This window comes from Podarcis filfolensis (assembly GCF_964270895.1).
Source record: "Podarcis filfolensis genome assembly, chromosome: 7".
Taxonomy (NCBI): domain Eukaryota; kingdom Metazoa; phylum Chordata; class Lepidosauria; order Squamata; family Lacertidae; genus Podarcis; species Podarcis filfolensis.
Window position 1 is genome coordinate 12,548,272 of NC_139603.1, and position 21,221 is coordinate 12,569,492.

The 21,221-nt window shown below is 43.5% G+C and overlaps 1 long non-coding RNA gene across 1 annotated transcript in view; it reads left to right on the plus strand.

Annotated features, from left to right (window-relative positions):
* The window catches only part of LOC310767638, a 31,884-nt gene extending 14,568 nt beyond the window's left edge, over window positions 1–17,316 (plus strand). The window contains exon 2 of the long non-coding RNA XR_014550994.1: window positions 16,369–17,316. This is a non-coding gene — a long non-coding RNA (uncharacterized lncRNA). The remainder of the gene's footprint in view (window positions 1–16,368) is intronic.
* Window positions 17,317–21,221: the final 3,905 nt, after the last annotated feature.

Below are 21,221 nucleotides of genomic sequence, written 5' to 3' on the forward strand. Positions count from 1 at the left end.
GGGCTCAGAAACAAACAGACCAAAATAAGCCCAGCAGAACTGGTTAACAAGCTGTGGGATTTGTAGAGGGAATTCTGTGAGCACAGGAGGAGTTAAAAATTTAAAAAATCCCACCTGCCAGTCCTCTCCTGTAGCAGTTCCTGCTCCCATATTCCTGTCATTAAGCATGCTTTTGAGAACATTTAAGTGTACCCAAAGTATGTCATAAAGCACATTTATACCTAAATATGTAATATGCTAAGGGACGCGGGTGGTGCTGTGGTCTAAGCCTAGGGACTGCCGATCAGAAGGTTGGCGGTTCGAATGCCTGCAACGGAGAGACCTCCTATTGCTCTGTCCCAGCTCCTGCCAACCTAGCAGTTCGAAAGCATGTCAGCGCAAGTAGATAAATAGGTACTGCTATGGCAGGAAGGTAAACGGCGTTTCCATGTGCTCTAGTTTCCATCACAGTGTTCTCTTGCGCCAGAAGCGGTTTAGTCATGCTGGCCATATGACCCAGAAAGCTGTCTGTGGACAAATGCTGGCCCCATCCAGGGGTCCTTTACCTTTAAACCAAAAAACCAAAAAACCAGGCAGCATTCTGTAGCTGTGGTATGGCCAGCAGGGCTAATGGTCCATGGAGATTAGGATCCTCTTTTTCCGCAGTAAAAAGAGGATAACATGTTTAATTTATTTGTATGGAGCTCAAAGACAAGGACAGTTGCAAAACGAAATACAGCTGATATTTGCATTTGCGTGTTGTCATTAGTCAGTGTTCCAGACCTTGTTTGTTATAATGTAGATAAGGTTGTCCTATTGTAAAACCCTCTACACTGGAAGCTGAAAAGTCTTATCTAAAGAATGAACATCTTGGAGTAAAAAAAAAATAAAAAAAGAATTCAGGAACCTTCTAAAGAAATAGAGATTTCCTAATGAAAGAAATCTTTTGCTTTTTTATCCATTTGGTTCTACTCTTAATGGTAAAATTGTGACAATATTAATTACAAACATAACAAATATATTGAGAATGAGACCCATTTAAATAAATGGACCACATTAGTTGCAGATAGCTTAAAGGTGCAATCCTGTGCACACTTATATTTGAGTAAATCTCACCAAACACTTTGGGAGTTGCATTTTAATAAACATGGATAGGAATGCACTGGAGAGCTCATTAAGGATACGTATGTGCAGTTAAATATCTGCAACTTGTTTGTCACAAGACAAATAACACTCGCGAGGCCCCTATCAATAAGTCAGAGAGGACACTTACCTGTTTTCCTATTGGTACACACAGTGAATTCTATTTGACCAAAGTGAAACCAGTTTCACTTTCAAGGTTCCTCTTCAAGCAAATCATTTGAGGATATTCAAAAGAATTAAAAAGTTTATCAATAAGACTGGAAAAATTATCAGGAGGTTTGTGTCACCACCTGTCATTGAATAATACCTAAAGCAAACCTGAATTTGGGAAGTCTCAATGGGCTCACAAAATTTATTGTGTGTTTTGCAGAGCCCTTGATATTTTAGAAATAATTGCTGTGTCAGCCTACGGTTAAAAACAATACACTTCAAAATGGCGAAGAAACTATATTTCAATCTTCCCTGGCTTTGAGAAATCACTGATGCCAAATAAGTGACTTGCTAAGTCAAAAGAAGAAACAAGATGTTCTAGCCTTGGTGCCACAAGGATTTGTATATGGAACTGTGTCGTCTGAGTCAAGGCTTTCCTTCAAGATAATTTTGCAGTTTATGAACAACCACAGAAACTCAGGCTTGTAAACAAGGGTGTTCATATTGTTATGCTCTTTTAGAGCCTCAGATTAACAAGGGTGGAATTCATGGTTAAATTAAATGCTTCCTTTCTAAGGCCAAGCTATCCTCCAACCCTGTTTGGGTGGCCAGCCTTGTGAGCTATAGAGGGTTTCCAACAAGTTGTCCGGAAATCTCTGTGTATGTCTCACCTTCTGAAATACGGCCTGCCACCATATTTCCTGCCAAATCCTTCTTTAATCGTGGGAACTTTGGGAACAGCCTCCCAAAAATGCAGAAAACATTTGTGGCAGAGGGACAGTATCTAAAAAAGTAACTTCTTTACAAAATAAAAATGGGTGGATTCCTAAGAGGACTGAAAATGAGTACAATGCCCCACATCCTCTGAAAATTCTGTCCTAGCTATGAAAACAGCTTTACCATAGAATATAGAAAAGTGGAGGGGACCCCCCCGCCCCAATGACTCAATGATGTCTACCTGAGATTGCAGAAACTGGGTCAAGGAGGAATCACTTGTCAGCCAGCAATAAGAGGCTGGAGAGCTGGGTGGACGTTGCAGAAAACAAAATCAGGGACTTCCCTCTGCTGCCTGAAGTAAAGAGCAGACATTCCACTTTAACTCATAAGTGGGGCAATTTGTCAAGAGTGTACTTTAACATCTATTTCCATAGACCACAAAGCAATCCAGTATGCCAGGTTCTGAAAGATGACTTCATTTTGCATCCTAATCTCTATAAGCCATCAACACACAGCAAAGGTTGCTTCCTTGATGCCACCATAATCCTATTTCCCATATTGGTGTTTCAAGAACCACAATACCCAAATGGGAGCTAGGCTCAACTGTTTTTATCCACCTGCTTTGTACTTTTGCTAGACCTTGTCATCAGCAAGTGAACATTGACAAATTTTGTAAATGTCCAAAAATTCCCCTTTTAACATCAGTAGAGATAGGTTGTCTGGTTGGCCTGTTGACTATTTTCTTCCTCCAGTGCTATAATCAGGCATAAGGCAACATGTGGCAATTGCCTCAGGCGGCAAGATCCACAGAGGCAGCAGATCCCAACATAGATCCATAATCCCCCCTGCCCTTGTTCCCGATTTAGATATTCACTCACGCCTTCTTCTTTGGTGGGGAGGCAAGTGCCATTTGGTGGTTTGCCTCAGGCATCAAAATTCTTGGGCCAGCCTTGACTGCAATGGAGATGATATATCTGCAGAAAACAAACCAAAACCAAAACTCAAAGCATACCGGAATCTTAATTCATACCTGAGAAAAACTATGGAGTAAAACTGCATTTTTTTTAAAAAACAACAATAACACCCCAACTTCCAACATGGAATGTGATTGGGTTTTATTGGTAAAAGCCAGTGATAGGAATGCAGATTAATTTTGAGAGAACTGTTAATTGCTTCACGATACCTTCTTCAATCATTATTGACCTATATTACTACAGTGGTACTTCGGGTTAAGTACTTAATTCGTTCCGGAGGTCCGTTCTTAACCTGAAACTGTTCTTAACCTGAAGCACCACTTTAGCTAATGGAGCCTCCTGCTGCCACCATGCCGCTGGAGCATGATTTCTGTTCTCATCCTGAAGCAAAGTTCCTAACCCGAGGTAATATTTCTGGGTTAGCGGAGTCTGTAACCTGAAGCGTATGTAACCTGAGGTACCACTGTAATTAGAACAAACACACTCCTTTTCAAGAACCTTTCCCTTTGAAACTGACAATCCTCATATTCTATTAAAAGATGTCCATTTTCATTCTGAAAATATCTGAGATTCAAGAGTATCTCAAAATCTTCTGTGAGCATAGAAAACTGTGGTTAGAGATTGGGGGAAGTGGCCAGATTTTTCAAGATGTGTTCAGTGACCCTTCACTACAGTAAAAAAATAATATTGATCTGTTCTATTATTCCCAAGAAAAGCAGAAACTTCACCTCCCAAAAAAAGCAGGAATGTAAGCAAATACACCAGATCCTGTATGAAAGACAGGAATGGAAAAATCTGTCAGCTTTGGTTCTCTCAGTTTCTCCATCTTTCCCCATTGTACATTCAATTCTCCACAATTCTGCAGCAATTTGGGATTTAGGGGGAAAAAATAATCCTCATGAAAATTCATCAAAAAGGCAAATTTCTCCTAATAAGTACTTTTTTTGTATGCCGTTTTGACAAATGTACCTAATTTTGCCAACAATTTCCCCTAAATATAATGCATTTTTGAAAATGTTTGATTGGAGAACTGCATCACAAAATTCAGATAAGTGCTCATTTAAAAGGATGCCAGTATTTTGTTTCTCACATTGTTTTGGAAGGTATGAGCGTGGTACATTTGCCTTTAAATGTGAACTGAATTAAATTCTTCCCGTTTCCCTAATGAGAGATAACAGAGCAGTTTACTTGGGGAAGCAAATAGGTTGCAGGTTGAATTTGCTCCCCAGCCATTTAAAACAAGATCTTCTAAATATTTTTTCAAAGGGAAAACACAGGAGCTAGAGTGCTGACAGAATTAAGATATAAAATGGGACTACTGAGATTTAAAAAAGAGGGAGGTGTATGTTTGGGTGAACCCCAAGGTATGTCATCAACATCACCATCATTTCAATCATCATCACCACCACCACCATCATCATCAACCTGAAAAGGTGGTGAAAACTGAAAAACACAGCCCAATGATGACTGAGTATGCTCAGTGACTTGCTGGAGCCATTTGGAAAATAAAAATGGAAAACTGGGGAAGGAGGAGGTGTGATAGGAATTTTATGGTCTTAGATATATGGTAATGTTCATAACTGCACATACATAGATCAACACAGGAAGACCAACCTGGAACCATTTTGATTCCTAAACTGACCAAATCCTTTCTCTGCAAGGTTAAACTGGAAAAGCCTCCCCGTTGTCTCTTTCCTCACAAATCCTGTCTCAAGGATATGTCTGTTTGAATAAGGTGTGAGCCTGTGACCTGGCCCAGGAAATAAGTATTTTATCACTACAAAAGAATGACCAGGCTCGCCAGGCAATCCAATCAAGTAACTTGCCAGACAGGAGATAAACTATGACAGGAGAAAAACAACATTTAAATTTCTGTGATGTAGGTGGGATGTATCTGAGGGGTGGTCTTAGGTTACACCCCTTCTGTGATGCATGCATAATGTTTCTGGGGGTGGTCTTGATCTAGAGAATGGGAATTTCAAAAGTCTTTATAAGCCCTTGCACGGCATTTTGGGGGGTCCTCTTCCTCTCCTGCGTGTGAGGGGAGCACCCTGTTGCAACAGATCAATAAAGATCAGACTTACTAGCTGCTTTGCTTCTCAATATTCTCTGGTTGGCCTCTGTTATTTTCTCCTACCAATAGGGAACCTATGTAAGGACTCTATATGGGCTCTTGGATACCCCATAAGGGAAAAGGGCATATTTTTATTTACAACAGAGGGGAATGAGTGAACTGGCCTGCTTGCACCCTTAAGGAAGGAGGATATGAGTGGCTAGAATCTTGAACAGGAGGACTTGTAATAATAGAATCATAGAAGGGGGCCAAGGGTCATCTAGTCCAACTCCCTACAATGCAGGGATCTCAGCTAAAGCATCCACGACAGATGGCCATCCAACCTCTGCTTAAAAATCTCCAAGAAGGAGAATGCACAACTTCTCCTGGGAATCTGTTCCACTGCCAAACAGCTCTTACTGTCAGAAAGTTTTTCCATTGGTTCGAGTCCTACACTCCAGAGCTGGAGAAAACAAGCTTGTTCCTCTTTCATGGGACAACCCTTGAGATATTTGAAGATGGCTATCATATCTCTTCTTAGTCTCCTATTTTCCAGACTAAACATACCCAGCTCCTTCAACCGCTCCTCATAAGGCTTTGTTTCCAGACCCTTGGTCATCTTGGTTGCCCTCCTTGGCACACATTCCAGCTTGTCAGCATCCTTCAAGTTTCCTCAACTTGTATGACTCCGTGAGGGTGTGTGCTGGAATGTTGGAAACTTTTTTTTAACCTATAGGTTTTGAATAAACTGTTTACAAAAAGATTATGGGCCTAAACATATTTGGCCATGTCGCCAAGTACAGTTAGTAAAATGGTATAAATAAGGTATCATCAATAATGGCTACTTCTCTGTCTAGTGCTGGTTTCCTTTCAAATGTTGCTGAACTATAACTGTTATGTACTGAAGTTCTCACCCTGGGCCAGCAGGGGGACACTGTAGATAGTTTTCACTCAGGTCCACATATGCAAATAAGGGATTGAAAGTGACGTTCAGTGATTGGATAGTTACAGAAAGTGTTACAGTTGCGTTGTAGTGGAGCTCTATATACGCAGGCTGGCTGAACCCTTCAGTTCAGTTCAGTTCTGGCCTGTGAACAAACAAGAGCTGTTTGAAGAATCGCTGTGTCGTCTGATATGTTCACCCACAACTTAACAATAACTTCCATCATCCCTGACTGAGCTGGTGAGAACTGACAGTTCAACATATGAAGGACCACAAGCTGGCTAGTCCTGGTCTAAATGGGTGAGCTTCCTCGGATTGTCTAGAATCTGTAAGAATCTGATCCTTCATTGAACATGCAGGAGTCTTTTGAATTTCTACAGTTGATGCCTTTGGGCTTGGGTGTTGACTTGTCCGTGGGTGGGAGAGAACCTGATATGAATGCAGCTGAAAGCCTGTTTTGTTTTTAATTTAATTGGAGGAGAATTGGAGCTGCAGGGGACAAGGCATGCAGGCACAACAATAAGTGTCTGTAGCAGCTCTGCAATGTGCACAGAGGGGAGGAGTTTTAACCTATGCATCATGTAGGACTTTTTTTCAGGTGGGCACCATTGCCATTGTAAGAGAACAAGAGAGGCGTTCATGGTGAGTTCTGGCACCTCTTTTTCTAGAACAGGCATGTGCAACTCCCAAGAGACTGTGATCTACTCCCAGTATAAAAAAACTGGCAGTGATCTATTCATTGTCATTGGAGGGAGGAGGAGCATGCATGGGGGGGGTGTGGATTGCCCAGAGTTGTTGAGTTTTTTGGGGGGTATGATTGTCCAGAGTTCTTCAGTTTTTATTTGCTAACTTTCGGTAAACTTTATTTAATCCCACAATTGATAAGGGTCCCGCAATCTACCAGGATCAGCTGGGGATCTACCAGTAGATCGCGATCTACTGGTTGGACATGCCTGTTCTAGAAGAACAGCACTGGCATCAGCAGATCTGATCTTGGATCTCTGGTAACATGTGTTGTCCGGCCACAAGATCATCTGTAGGTGTGAAGGGCAACACTTCTTGAATGCCGATGCAGATCTTACAAATCAGCACAGACAGGGGTGGATAGGAAATATAAAGTCTGACTTAAGAGTCAGTGGTGGAAATGGCTCACTAGGCCACTCCAGTCTGGTTCTAACTCACAATATGGCTGGAGGGTTAAATATTGTGGCTGTCTAGACCTGAGATGGCAGGCAAACAACATTCTTTCCAGGAAATGGGCAGACAGGAGATGTGGCTCCTTTTTAGTTCCTACTAGAGTCTGAGCTAACTGATTTTCCCAGAAGGATGACAGCTTAGTAAGTCTATTCACTCCCACAGCATTTTCTGTAAATATGGTTCAATTTACTCCAATTTAAGAAATTCATATGTGTTTCCCTAACTCCAGCAAATAAAGCTAGTTCAAAAGCAATCTATTGTACCAAGAAAGAACTGGAGTGAGGGGATATGAGGAGAGGAAGGAGGACCTGACACAACAACAACAAACAACAACAACCCACCCATCTGACTGGTTTGCCTCAGCCACTCTCAGCAGCTTCCAACAAAAATACCAGGAAACAACAACATCAACATCAAATATTAAAAGCTTCTGAAAGATTTACTCTTTTAAAATACAACAGCATTTTTATACATAAAAGGTAAAGGGACCCCTGACCATTAGGTCCAGTCGTGGCCGACTCTGGGGTTGCGGTGCTCATCTTGCTTTACTGGCCGAGGGAGCCGGCGTACAGCTTCCGGGTCATGTGGCCAGCATGACTAAGCCGCTTCTGGCGAACCAGAGCAGCGCACGGAAATGCCGTTTACCTTCCCGCCGGAGCGATACCTATTTATCTACTTGCACTTTGACGTGCTTTCGAACTGCTAGGTTGGCAGGAGCAGGGACCGAGCAACGGGAGCTCACCCCGTGGCAGGGATTCAAACCGCCAACCTTCATACGTTGTTGAAAACCAGTTTTCATCTCAGTGTCGCTCCACTCCCACTTTACTCAAACTTCTGCTACTGTTGGAGAAGAGAGAAAGGAAAGATGGCTATTTAAAACTTCTCCCTCTTCCATTTTCTCAGTTGCATCATGTAAGGCAGATCCAGGATGTGAAGCCCTCAAAAATTCCATAGAACCTTCCCAGAATTGTGATGTTCCAGATTCAACGCAGTAATTTAGAAGAGATAAGAAATATAATGTGATTTAACAGGTGCTTGCAAACCTCTGTGATTCTTCCCCCTCTTCCCAAGTTATACAGTCAACAAAAATGAAAATGAATTATCAGAGGTCAAGTCCCAGAGAAGTCAGATCAGGGACTCAAGAGCGATAGGAAAGTATTTAGAGACAGAAATGTCAAAATCAAGCCTTGAGAAGCGGTGTGTGGAATCTAAGGCAGGAAACTGAAGGCCAGGAGAGCCAAAAACAGATATGAGAGCAATGTCTGACCAGGGTCATGACTGAAGGCAAATATTGGGGTAAGGGAAGCAAGGCACTGGAGTCTCTAGACTAGCTGGTGGTCTAGAGACTCCTGGTGAGTTGCTCAGTTTGACAAGCTAGATCTGAAGGGCAGGTCAAAAAGGAACTAATGTAGGCCTGATGCACTTGGGTTGACCATCATGGTTGCAGTCAACTGGCTAGAGGCACAGATGTTTGTTAGATGGTACCCTTGAAGCCCTGGGACGCAGGTGGTGCTGTGGGTTAAACCACAGAGCCTAGGACTTGCAAATCAGAAGGTCGGCGGTTCAAATCCCCGTGATGGGGTGAGCTCCTGTTGCTCGATCCCTGCTCCTGCCAACCTAGCAGTTTGAAAGCATGTCAAAGTGCAAGTAGATAAATAGGTACCACTCCAGCGGGAAGGTAAACAGCGTTTCCGTGCACTGCTCTGGTTTGCCAGAAGCGGCTTAGTTATGCTGACCACATGACCCGGAAGCTGTACGCCGGCTCCCTTGGCCAATAAAGTGAGATGAGCGCCGCAGAGTCAGCCATGACTGGACCTAATGGTCAGGGCTCCCTTTACCTTTACCTTTATCCTTGAAGCCCACCAGGTTTGCATTAGTAAGTGAGTGCTGGTGGTACAGATAGAGAGTGTGACTACTGGAAGCCCTGGTTCTAGACTTTTTCAGCAAACTTTTTCAGCAGGTTCACTGTCCCTCAGACCGTGTAGGGGGCCAGACTATATTTTGAAAAAAAATATGAATGAATTCCTTTGCCCCACAAATAACCCAGAGATGCATTTTAAATAAAAGCACACATTTTACTCATGTAAAAAACACTAGGCAGGCCCCACAAATAACCCAGAGATGCATTTTAAATAAAAGGACACATTCTACTCATATAAAAACACGCTGATTCCCGGACCGTCCATGGGCCGGATTCAGAAGGAAATTGGGCTGGATCCGGCCCACAGGCCTTAGTTTGCCTACACATGCCCTCTCCCAACCTAGTCCCAGAGCTTTACTGACTAGGTTCTAGTTTGTTGGGTTATGTAGGCCTGTATAAACAAACCATTCAAACTATAGTTTGCTCAAATATGCCTTCATTTATTCACCCTTAATCCTCACAGATTGCTTTGGGTCATGCAGTGCATTTTCTCAGTCCGGTTGAATGAGTTCAGTTCTATTTTTAAAACCCACCCTCAGTTTGCTTCCCTTCCTCTCGGGGATGCAAACTTCTTCGTAGTTGGTTAAGAAAAATTAAAAAAAATTATAAGTGGTGGAACTTGGCCTTCGTTTACACCCAGTGTGGTTTTGTTAACTGCAGTGGGATTGACCAGGGTCAAGTGCAAAACAAACTTGGATGGAATTATTGACCTAGATATATGAAATATTTCAAATGTTTTCTTAGCGGTAGTTCAAAGTTCACAACTGCCCAGCAAGCAGGGCTTTGAGATGTGTGTCAAATGCTTGTCAGAGTTTCAAAGCGTGGATAAGGTGTGTCTTCACAGCCAGCTTGCAAGACAGGTGAGAAGGCACACCTGCCATGACTTTTTGCAAAAGTGAACAAATGAGAGAAATGAGTTTCAGTATTGAGGAGGTAGAAGCACACATATTTGTCAGTCCTGGAAGACCTGCTCCCTGCCTTGCAGGCCTTTTCCCACCTGGCCTGGAGGGTGGGGCTCTAACTGACTCCAACTGCAAAAGCTGAGGTTGCTGAAGAGGCCAGAGACCATCTTGGCTGTCTCTTAGTGAAGATTCAGGTCACTGAGCCTAAGCTTCCACAGCCGCCAGAAACTACCATTGGCAGGATTGGCAGTAGAAACGCTCTATGCTTATGATAATACTGTACTGTATTCTCTTCCCAATTATGCTGTTTTAAATGCGCATTTTATATTTGACTTCCTTTAGTAATGTTTTATTTTGAGATGTTTGAGATAGGTTTTTTCCTTAACTATGCTGTGTTAAATGTGCATTCTCCTTTGTCATGTTTCATTTGGGAATCTTTAAGATAATGTTTTGGTTTCCTGTTAATTACCAAATTTTTTTCTCTATAAGACTCACCTTTTCCCTCCTAAAAAGTAAGGGGAAATGTGTGTGCGTCTTACGGAGCGAATGCAGGCTGCGCAGCTATCCCAGAAGCCAGAACAGCAAGAGGGATGGCTGCTTTCACTGCGCAGCCATCCCTCTTGCTGCTCTGGCTTCTGAGATTCAGAATATTTTTTTTCTTGTTTTCCTCCTCCAAAAACTTGGTGCGTCTTGTGGTCTGGTGCGTCTTATAGAGCGAAAAATACAGTATGTTGCTTTGAATGCATGCTTTATATCTGACTTTCTGCAGTAATGTTTCATTCTGGATTGCTTTGTTTGATGTTCTAATGTGCTGTATATGGCTTTAGGTTCCCCCACCCTTAAAAACATAAAGGAGTATAGAAATGAAATTAAAAATGATGATAATAATATTTCAAAGAAACTACTATTAAATGATTGTGTTTGTTAAACCTTTTAATAGCTTAGAGAGGCTTATGTGGGGCTCCCAGTGGTTACATCCAAGCAAATATCAGGTCTGCTCAGCAGCGACAACGTCTATTGCTCTCACATCATTCACTGCCCCCTAATAATAAGCGTCAATATTTTGGGTGGGATGAGGTTTTGTAAATAGAAAGACCTCACTAAAAAGGAAGAAGGCAGCTCCTTTTAGGGAAGCTTTTAATATTTGATGCATTACTGTATTTTAATATTTTGCAAGAAGCCGCCCAGAGTGGCTGGGGAAGCCCAGCCAGATGGGCGGGGTATAAATAAATTATTAGTAGTATTATTAGTATTTGTATTATTATTTGTATTATTCTTTATTTCTTTGTTCTGCAGTTCTTTGAAAGGTCTGTGTGAACACCCATGTGGAAAATCTTTCTGTGTGTGTGTGTGTGTGTGTGTGTGTGTGTGTTGCGCGCGCGCACACACACACACATGCAGAGACGTATGTAACCTCAAGCTCCCTCTCAGGAAAATGTGGGTCTCCAATGTGGGTATCTAGTTAGCAACCCCACAACCCAAGATATTGCTAGGCAACAGTGTATATATACAACAATATCAACAGGAGATTATTAATGGACAAAGCCATATGACATCTTCAGATTCAGAACTGCTCGCTCCTTCCACAGTCTTGATATGCCAGTGAAAGTCTATGCCCTTTGGCATTTCTCGTGCTTAGTTTAAGGCAGGCAAAGGCAAACTCGGCCCTCCAGATGTTTTGGGACTACAACTCCCATCATCCCTGACCACTGGTCCTGTTAGCTAGGGATGATGGGAATGTAGTCCCAAAAACATCTGGAGGGCCGAGTTTGCCGATGCCTGATTTAAGGGCACGGTCAGAGAGTTGGCTCCTTTGCATCTTCCACAAAAGATGCAAACATTTGATAGTGTTGCAATATTAACTGTTTGGGCAGGTGGCAAGAACCGCTAATTTGTACTCCAAGCAGCAGGTGGCAGCAAAGAGCCTCTCGTAGTTCCTTTCGATAGGAAGTCCAAAGCAAGATCCCAGATGTGAGTGTAACTCACAAACCTCCCACTCTAGCAACAATTTCAGCCGGGAGGGATAAGCGCTGGTTATGTGCAATTTTGGGCAATAGGATTTGCAGCCCAGGATCTCTACTGCCAAGCTTAGCAGAATCAGTTGCATCTTTGTTCCACAAGGAAAGAGAATTGTCTCCAGTCTTCTTGCCCAACCAGAACGGTACACCTATATTCCCAGGGTGTTATGTACTCAGTTGAATAGGATCCAAAATGCAGCAGTCTGATTGGTCCTAGAACAATGCAGCAGTTTGATTGGTCTGCAGGAGCCACCCAATCCAGCTCCAGGTGGAAGTGAATCCACAACCTGATTGGCCTACAGGAGAATCCCGGAATTAGCCAATCACATGCAGCCCATTGTGTAAATAATGTATGTAAAGTGGATATTGTAGGGGAACTCCCATTCCTCCTCACCACTATGAGCTGAATGTTGTTGTTGTTTAGTCGTGTCCGACTCTTCTTGACCCCATGGACCAGAGCACGCCAGGCACTCCTATCTTCCACTGCCTCCCTCAGTTTGGTCAGACTCATGTTTGTATCTTTGAGAACACTGTCCAACCATCTCGTCCTCTGTCGCTGAATAAGCTGAATGAGCTGAATAAAGAGCATGAATGAGCTGAAATCCACTCTCGACTCTGAGTATATTTCACAGGGCCACTGCACTGAGGGTGAACCATCATACAGGCACCTACATACTGAGAGGAACTGAGGAGGAGAAGTTCCCCCAGAACCAATCTGTTGGTTAACACATTACAACCATTATAATTAAGCACATGCTGCAGCTCTAGCGGAAATTCAAATCAGTCTCCTTCACACAGACGCACCTTGAATTTCTTACAGTAAAAGTATACTCCTGACCACTCCCTTCCCTCCCCAGATTTGCACACATATGAACATAAGAGGAACCCTGCTGGATCTCACCAAAGGCCCAGAATCCTGTTTCCTACAGTGGCCAACACAATTCCCCAAGAACCCACAAGGAGGCAAAAGGTCTATTCCTGCTGCTGTTCTCCAGTCATGGCCAGCATTGAATGGACCTGATTATAGAGAACATACTGACCCCCTCTGATCCTGCAGGCAATAGATAACCATGAGAAATAGCCATTGGCAGACTTTTCCTCCATGGTCTTGTCCGGTCCGCATTTAAAACCATTTACCAGAATGTAAAGAAAAATGCATGTCTAAAGAGTGAGAGACAGAAAGATGGTATTTCCAGTAGCCCATCTGGTCCAGCACCCTGTTCTCACAATGACCAAACAGAGGCCGAGCCTCTAAGTGCCCTTGTTTTCCAGGATTTGCAGAGGCCATCATGATTTCTGTCTTGATCCTGGAATGTCCTGCTTTTCCTTAAAGGACCCCTGACCATTAAGTCCAGTTGTGGCCGACTCTAGGGTTGTGGCGCTCATCTAACTTTATTGGCCAAGGGAGCCAGCATACCACTTCCGGGTCATGTGGCCAGCATGACTAAGCCGCTTCTGGCGAACCAGAGCAGCGCACAGAAACGCCATTTACCTTCCCACCAGAGCGGTACCTATTTATCTACTTGCACTTTGACGTGCTTTCGAACTGCTAGGTTGGCAGGAGCAGGGACCGAGCAACGGGAGCTCACCCTGTCGTGGGGATTTGAACCGCCAACCTTCTGATTGGCAAGTCCTAGGCTCTGTGGTTTAACCCATAGCTCCAACCATGTCCCTCTCAACTTTTCCTTAGGATGTCCCTATTTTCATCAGACAAATATTGTAGAGTGTGGAGTTATGCAACCCATGAGCCAAGGAGAAAAGTAACTATACAACCTTTAGAACACATCTGAAGGCAGCCCTATGTAGAGAAGTTTAAAAATATTTAATGTTTCATTATGTTTTTATATGTGTTGGGAGCTGTCCAGAGTGGCTGGGGCAACCCAGTCAGATGGGTGGGGTTTATTTATTTTTTACCCTGCAAAATCTTCATAATGGCAAATGATTCCCCTTCAAATCGGACATGTCATTATCACAAAATTACTGGCACATCTAAGGATTAATAAATCACCCCTTTTTCCCAGTTATTTTTCAGATTCAGGACATCAATTATTAACATTATGTTTGATCCATTGCTGGTGGCTCTCTAGAGCAGACAATGCTGGCATGATCAATAGCAATTATCATACCATTTTATTAGTTAGCATTTTTACGCTGAGTTTTTTCTCACATTGCTTCCTGATGTTTTGTACTTTGAAATCAGGGCAAGAGAAGAAAAACAGCTTCCTTTTTTCTGGATATATGTTCCCTCCCTAATTTAAACTGTAGGCAGGAAGATGTGTGCACAAAATTTAGCTCACAGTTTTTTGATCCCCGCAAAGCAGAGATTCCTTCGCAGTGAACCAGAGAAGCTAGCACTCACACATATCAGAATGTGAATGTACTTCTAGACAGTGAATACTCAGAAACCTTTGCAAATGATGGGCTGTTCCAGATATATTATTAGTGCCGCAGTGAACTGAGTCAAACCCCATGTGGATGCATGCATTTGGCTCTTTATGTCCCACAAACCTATACTTCCTGGAATCCTTTGGTCTCACAGACCAGGTCAGGAAGACTAAAGTCCAAAAGTACGACAGCGGCGACAACAACAACAACTGAGAGGAAGTGTGTGGGCTTGTGGGTAGAGTAAAAGCACATAGTACTGAAGACCCACAATCCCATTACACTTTCCCGATCACCGTCAAATGACAAAGTATACCTCACTCTGCGACAAAACTCGAAAACATTTTCATTTCCATTTTCATGTGGTTTCTGCCTAATTGTTTTCTTCCGTTTGGTTCTGACGTAGTAGGATTTTAAAATGAAAAAGAAACTCTAGCGGCTACCTATCATTCCATGATTAGAGAATTAACCTTTGTACTGAGGGCAGTGGAAATTTAAACTTTTTCTGAATGTAGGGCCATGGCATTAAATGCTCTAGACAGTCCAAACGTATGCATTTTAAGATTTTACTTTCAAGGCGGGGAAAAGTAATTTGCCTCCTATTCTCAGGTTACTCCATTAAAGGACAGCTAATACTTTACAAAGCAATACTGGCAAGGGAAGAAACCACATTACCCACCCTGTGATCTATTTCCTTCAAGCAGGGAGCAGTGTGGGAGCAGCCCTGTTATAAACCTCCCCCTGTATCCTGCTGGTAATATATGAAACATCTCTAAGTCACTTCTGGCAGTGGTTTTCCAACTTCCTGCACACAGAAAACCTTTTCCATACTTATTTGCAATGGAATCCCTGTACGTCTGCTACATAGCCTCTGGATTTTGTAGCACAGGGTTTTTGTGACACACGCACAAGGACACAACTACTTGATTTCGCCCTCGTCAGGTCTTCACGCTGCTCTGATTGACTTTACGTTGATTCACACTGGTTTCATGTTCCTACAATAGGAGCGCCAGTCCTAGAACGTAACCGTTTTAAGTTGATGGCATTTGTATTTTATGGATTTTAATTTGTGAACTGCCGAGAGGTTAGTTGGATGGTAGTTGGATGGTACACAAGAAATGAAATAAAAACGAAGCAGATTTGCGCCACCAACAAGATGTTGCTGGGATAGCTCAACTGGTAGAGCATGAGACTGTAAATCTCAGGGTTGTGGCACCCCCGCCGGGCTCGCAAGGCTTGCGGATAGCTTCCTGAAGCCTGGAGAGCGAGAGGGGTCGGTGCGCATGGGTATCTGCTGAGAAGAGCCATTAAAAAGCAACGGTACCAAAAGGGATTATTGTGAAAATAAGAAATATTTAAGAGAGGGCGCACCAAATTTTGTCCTCGCTCAGGGTGCCATATCACCAAAGTCTGCCTCTGCTGCTGCCTTCCTACAGTGTGCAAACATCCCTGCTGAAAGTAAGTCTGGATCCAACTCACTTTAAGTGAAATAAATTTGCCACAGGTTCAATTCCATGATAAAAACAAGTGTTTGTATATAACAGAGTACTGGAGGAAGAAACCCAAGGTGAATGAGGGTATCTGAGCCCTAGAAGGGAGGAGGGAAAATAAGCTTTAAAGGACTTTTGTTTAATTCCTGATTTTATTCCCCTTCTGTCACAGGATCGTTGCCAAAATGAGACGGTATTGCCAAAAGTGCAACCACATCCTGAGGAAAAGTAGTGAACCAGTGCTCAATTTGTGTTTTACAGTCCCCAGGAAATACTTATTTTCAGTCACTTTGGCTTGGTCATGTTTCAGAAACCCAGTATGTTATTTCACACACACCCCTTGAAAACCTCAGTTATGAACTCAAAAACCTGGACACTGTCCTCTAGATGGTACAGAACGAGCTGGAGGTCAAAAACCAAACCTTGAATACCTTCTTTTGTTGTTCTCTTCAACATGACTACATTGGTTTATGAGACTATTTGACCATTTACTTTCCAGTGCTGGGTGCCACAATTTAAGGAGGATATTGACAAGCTAGAACGTGTGCAGAGGAGGGCAACCAAGATGATCAAGGGTCTGGAAACCAAGCCTTATGAGGGACAGTTGAGGGAGTTGGGTATGTTGGCCTGGAAAAGAGGAGATTGAGAGGAGATATGATAGCCATATTTAAATATCTCAAGGGCTGTCCCATGGAAGAAGGAACAAGCTTGTTTTCTCCTGCTCTGGAGGGTAGGACTTCATCCAATAGCTTCAAGTTACAAGAAAGGTAAAAGGTAAAGGACCCCTGGCAGTTAAGTCCAGTCGCAAACGACTCTGGAGTTGCGGCGCTCATCTCGCTTTACTAGCCGAGGGAGCCAACGTTTGTCCGCAGACAGTTTTTCCGGGTCATGTGGCCAGCATGATTAAGCTGCTTCTGGCAAAACCAGATCAGCGCAGAGAAACATTGTTTACCTTCCCGCAGGAGCGGTACCTATTTATCTACTTGCACTTTGACATGCTTTCAAACTGCTAGGTTGGCAGGAGCTGGGACAGAGCAACGGGAGCTCACCCCGTCATGGGGATTCGAACCGTCGACCTTCTGATCAGCAAGCCCAAGAGACTCAGTGGTTTAGACCACAGTGCCACCTGCATCCCTACAAGAAAGGAGGTTCCTATTAAACACCAGGAAGAACTTTCCGACAGTAAAAGCTGTTCAACCGTGGAACGGATGTCGTTGGAAAATGGTGGACTCTCCTTCATTAGAGGTTTTTAAGCAGAGGTTGGATGGCCATCTATCATTGATGCTTTAGTTGAGATCCCTGCATTGCAGGGGGTTGGACTAAATGACCCCTAGAGGATCCTTTCCAACTCTATGATTCTATGATTCTATGACATATACTTGATGCCAACTCATCAGAGCTGTAAGTATTTACACAGAGAAATGTTATTCTTCCAAAATCTAAAGAAGTTCCCTCTCAATCTCTCAAAAACATGTCTCTAGTAGGACTGAACAGAATTTTAATCCAGTTTAATCTGGTTTTAGTTTGGGATTGAAATTTGCATTTGCAGTAAGGGAGAATCTTTTGTCAAACATACTTTCACATTACACAAAAATTATCCCTCCCCCCCTCGGAAAAAAAATACCTCCAGGATATCATGCTCTGAGGAAACTGTAGAGACCTAATTTTAGATTTAAAAGGTAGAGAAAAGGTTAAGGGAACTCTAAAAAGCACATTGGAAAATGGAAGTATTTAAGGGTAACAGTGAAAACGAAACTGAATATATAATTTTGGCCCAGCACTACTCACTAGTTTCGAACTTTTATATCCCATTTTGCCACATGTAGATAAATTGGACAGACACATATTAGCTATTGGAGCAGTTTTCATTTTCACTGGTGGCACCAGTGTTGTGGAATGCAGTGAAATATGAGAGGCCCTGTCTGTAATGGCATTCCACTGGCTTTTGAAGACACACCTGTTTGCAAAGGCTTCCCCGTGATCTCTTGACCTGGGAATTTTTACTGCATATTTTAAAAAATTATCATGAATTGAGCAAATTTGTACAATGGGCCGTTTATTTAAATAAGCCATTGTAAATCACATTTTAGGAGCCATCTGGGCATTAAGTGGAATATAAATCTAATAATAAAAGTAGTTGTTGTCGGGCAATAGATACACAGCTGTCCAATGCTGTCCAATCTGCAAAACTCTGGCTAACCTTACCTCGACACATAGGGTCTGTGTGCAAACAAACGTGTTGTTCTAGAATCAATGGAGACCAAGCACTTAGCCCCCCAACCCACGTAGTCTACAAACAATCTAGATCTACTGCATATTTTTTGCCGCTGAAAAGTGCTTTGCGAGAAACTGGTTTGTTACGAATGCAGATTGATTCTGCTTTACACTGCAGTGCACACTTGAAAACAGATGTTGGCAGTCCCTGCCCAAAGGCATTGTGGGTGGGTGGATGCATACCAAGCTTGCAATCACCGCTTCCTTTTTCATTCAGCCGGGACCTGTGCCAAGAGGAAACGGCATGGATAACCTAATGAATAATCATAAAGACACTACCGTCTCCCCTGTGCCTCCAAAGGGAATCACGGATCCTGGGTAAGCAGCTGGGCTCCTGGAATCTCACACTGCTTACAGCTGGAGTGACATGTAACACTAATCAGCTTCATTTTTTGTTTTTGCTATTGGCTTAAAAGCTCTACAGTGTTAAGGTAAAGGTAAAGGGACCCCTGACCATTAGGTCCAGTCGTGACCGACTCTGGGGTTGCGGCGCTCATCTCGCTTTACTGGCCGAGGGAGCCGGCGTACAGCTTCCGGGTCATGTGGCCAGCATGACTAAGCCGCTTCTGGTGAACCAGAGCAGCGCCGTTTACCTTCCCGCCGGAGCGGTACCTATTTATTTACTTGCACTTTGACGTGCTTTCAAACTGCTAGGTGGGCAGGAACAGGGACTGAGCAGCGGGAGCTCACCCCGTCGCGGGGATTCGAACCGCCGACCTTCTGATCGGCAAGTCCTAGGCTCTGTGGTTTAACCCACAGCACCACCCGCGTCCCCTCTACAGTGGTACCTCGGGTTAAATACTTAATTCGTTCTGGAGGTCCGTTCTTAACCTGTTCTTAACCTGAAGACCACTTTAGCTAATGGGGCTTCCTGCTGCTGCCGCCGTGCCCCCACAATTTCTGTTCTCATCCTGAAGCAAAGTTCTTTACCTGAGGTACTATTTCTGGGTTAGTGGAGTCTGTAACCTGAAGCATATGTAACCTGAAGCATATGTAACCCGAGGTACCACTGTAATGCTTTTTTTAAAAAAAGTAGTATGAATACTGACAACTGGGAAACGCTGGCCTGCAAGTGCTCCAATTGGAGAACAGCCTTTACCAAAGGTGTCATGGACTTTGAAGACGCTTGAACTCAGGACAAAACGTGCTAAGAGAAAGGCACTCTTGGCAAACCCTCACCGTGATCAACTCCCGCCTGGAAACCTAAGTCCCCACAGTGGAAGGATGTGTGGATCCAGAATTGGCCTCCACAGTCACTTACGGACTCACTGTTAAAACTGTGATCATGGAAGAGAATCTTACCCGGCTACGAGGGATCGCCAAACAAGAAGTCCGCTTTCAATGGGTTTTCAACAGTTCCTTCAGAATGTTTCCTATTCTTCATCCTGAGGTTACCTCTGTCTGGGGTGGTGGGGAATACACTGCTGCAAAGCAGCTGAATTGCATTAAAATCCTGGTATCCACAACAAGAAAGTTTGAGGAAATGCTGCAGGTGAAGAAAACATGTTGTTGTTTAGTCATCTAGTTGTGTCCGACTCTTCGTGACCCCATGGACCAGAGCATGCCAGGCACTCCTGTCTTCCACTGCCTCCCGCAGTTTGGTCAAACTCATGCTGGTAGCTTCGAGAACACCATCCAACCATCTCGTCCTCTGTCGTCCCCTTCTTCTTCTGCCCTCCATCTTTCCCAACATCAGGGTCTTTTCCAGGGAGTCTTCTCTTCTCATGAGGTGGCCAATGTACTGGAGTCTCAGCTTCAGGATCTGCCCTTCCAGTGAGCACTCAGGGCTGATTTCCTTAAGAATGGATAGGTTTGATCTTCTTGCAGTGAAGAAAACATAGCCCTGGGCTATAACTTGATTGCTAGCAGGCACGCAGATCACTGCAGAAACCTCTGCTCCTGGGTTGGGTGCAATCAGAGTTAGCCAAGTTAAGTGTATTCTGGGGATTCTGGAGTCAGAACCATCGCATTGTTTCTGATAGAACCCTCTCACTGTGGCAGTGACTGCAGCATAAACCATTAACAGAGAAAGATGGCAGGAGGAAAAGTCACTTCACACACTTTTGCCCTCTCCTCTCTCTTTCAAAAAATTTGAGTGGAGGTTAGGAGATAATCAGTGGGTAGGAAGGAATGCTTAACCTTTCTCTTCCCACTGATTCTCTCCTGGAAATGTCCTTCCTAGCCTGGTTCTTTTCCTTGCAGGTGGGCTTCCAGTTTTTTGGTTCGGCTGGGGAATAATTTTAGGAAATCGATTAAGGATTAAATCTCTGTGTGGGAGAAAAACAAAAAGTCATTGTCCTGTGAAGCCTTTTTAGCAGAGTAAAACACTAACACGTTTTGCAGCTTACCAAAGTTTAGGAATAAGGCCATCACACCTTTGTACCCTTTTTATTTGTGGTCCCCTCTTCACCTCCAGTGCAGCGTAATATAAAAAGGTTTACTTACATTTCTAGCAGACAGCAAATAAGTAAGAAAATGTCTCGTGTACTGAAATATACTCGGAGTCGAGAGTGGGCTTTATGCTCTTTATTCAGCTCATAGTGGTGAGGAGGAATGGGAGTTCTCCCAGTATGTCTGCTTTATATACATTATTTACACAATGGGCCCTATGTGACTGGCTAATTCTGGGATTCTCCTGTAGGCCAATCAGGTTGCGGATTCCCTTCCACCTGGAGCTGGATTGGGTGGCTCCTGTGGACCAATCAGACTGCTGCATTCTGGATCCTATTGTTCTAGGACCAATCAGGCTGCTGCATTTTGGATCCTATTCAACTCAGTACATAACATGTACAAAATACAACATACAAAATAGGCTGCCTTTGCCTGGACACATTTTGCCCCAAAAGCTCAACAACTGAGCTTTTCCATGCTCTCCCCCATGCTTTTCAACATTTACATGCAGCCGCTGGGAGAGATCATCAGGAGGTTTGGGCTCAGTGTTCATCAGTATGTGGATGATACCCAGCTCTACCTCTCTTTTAAATCAGAACCAGTGAGGGCGGTGAAGGTCCTGTGTGAGTGTCTGGAGGTGGTTGGAGGATGGATGGCGGCTAACAGATTGAGGTTGAATCCTGACAA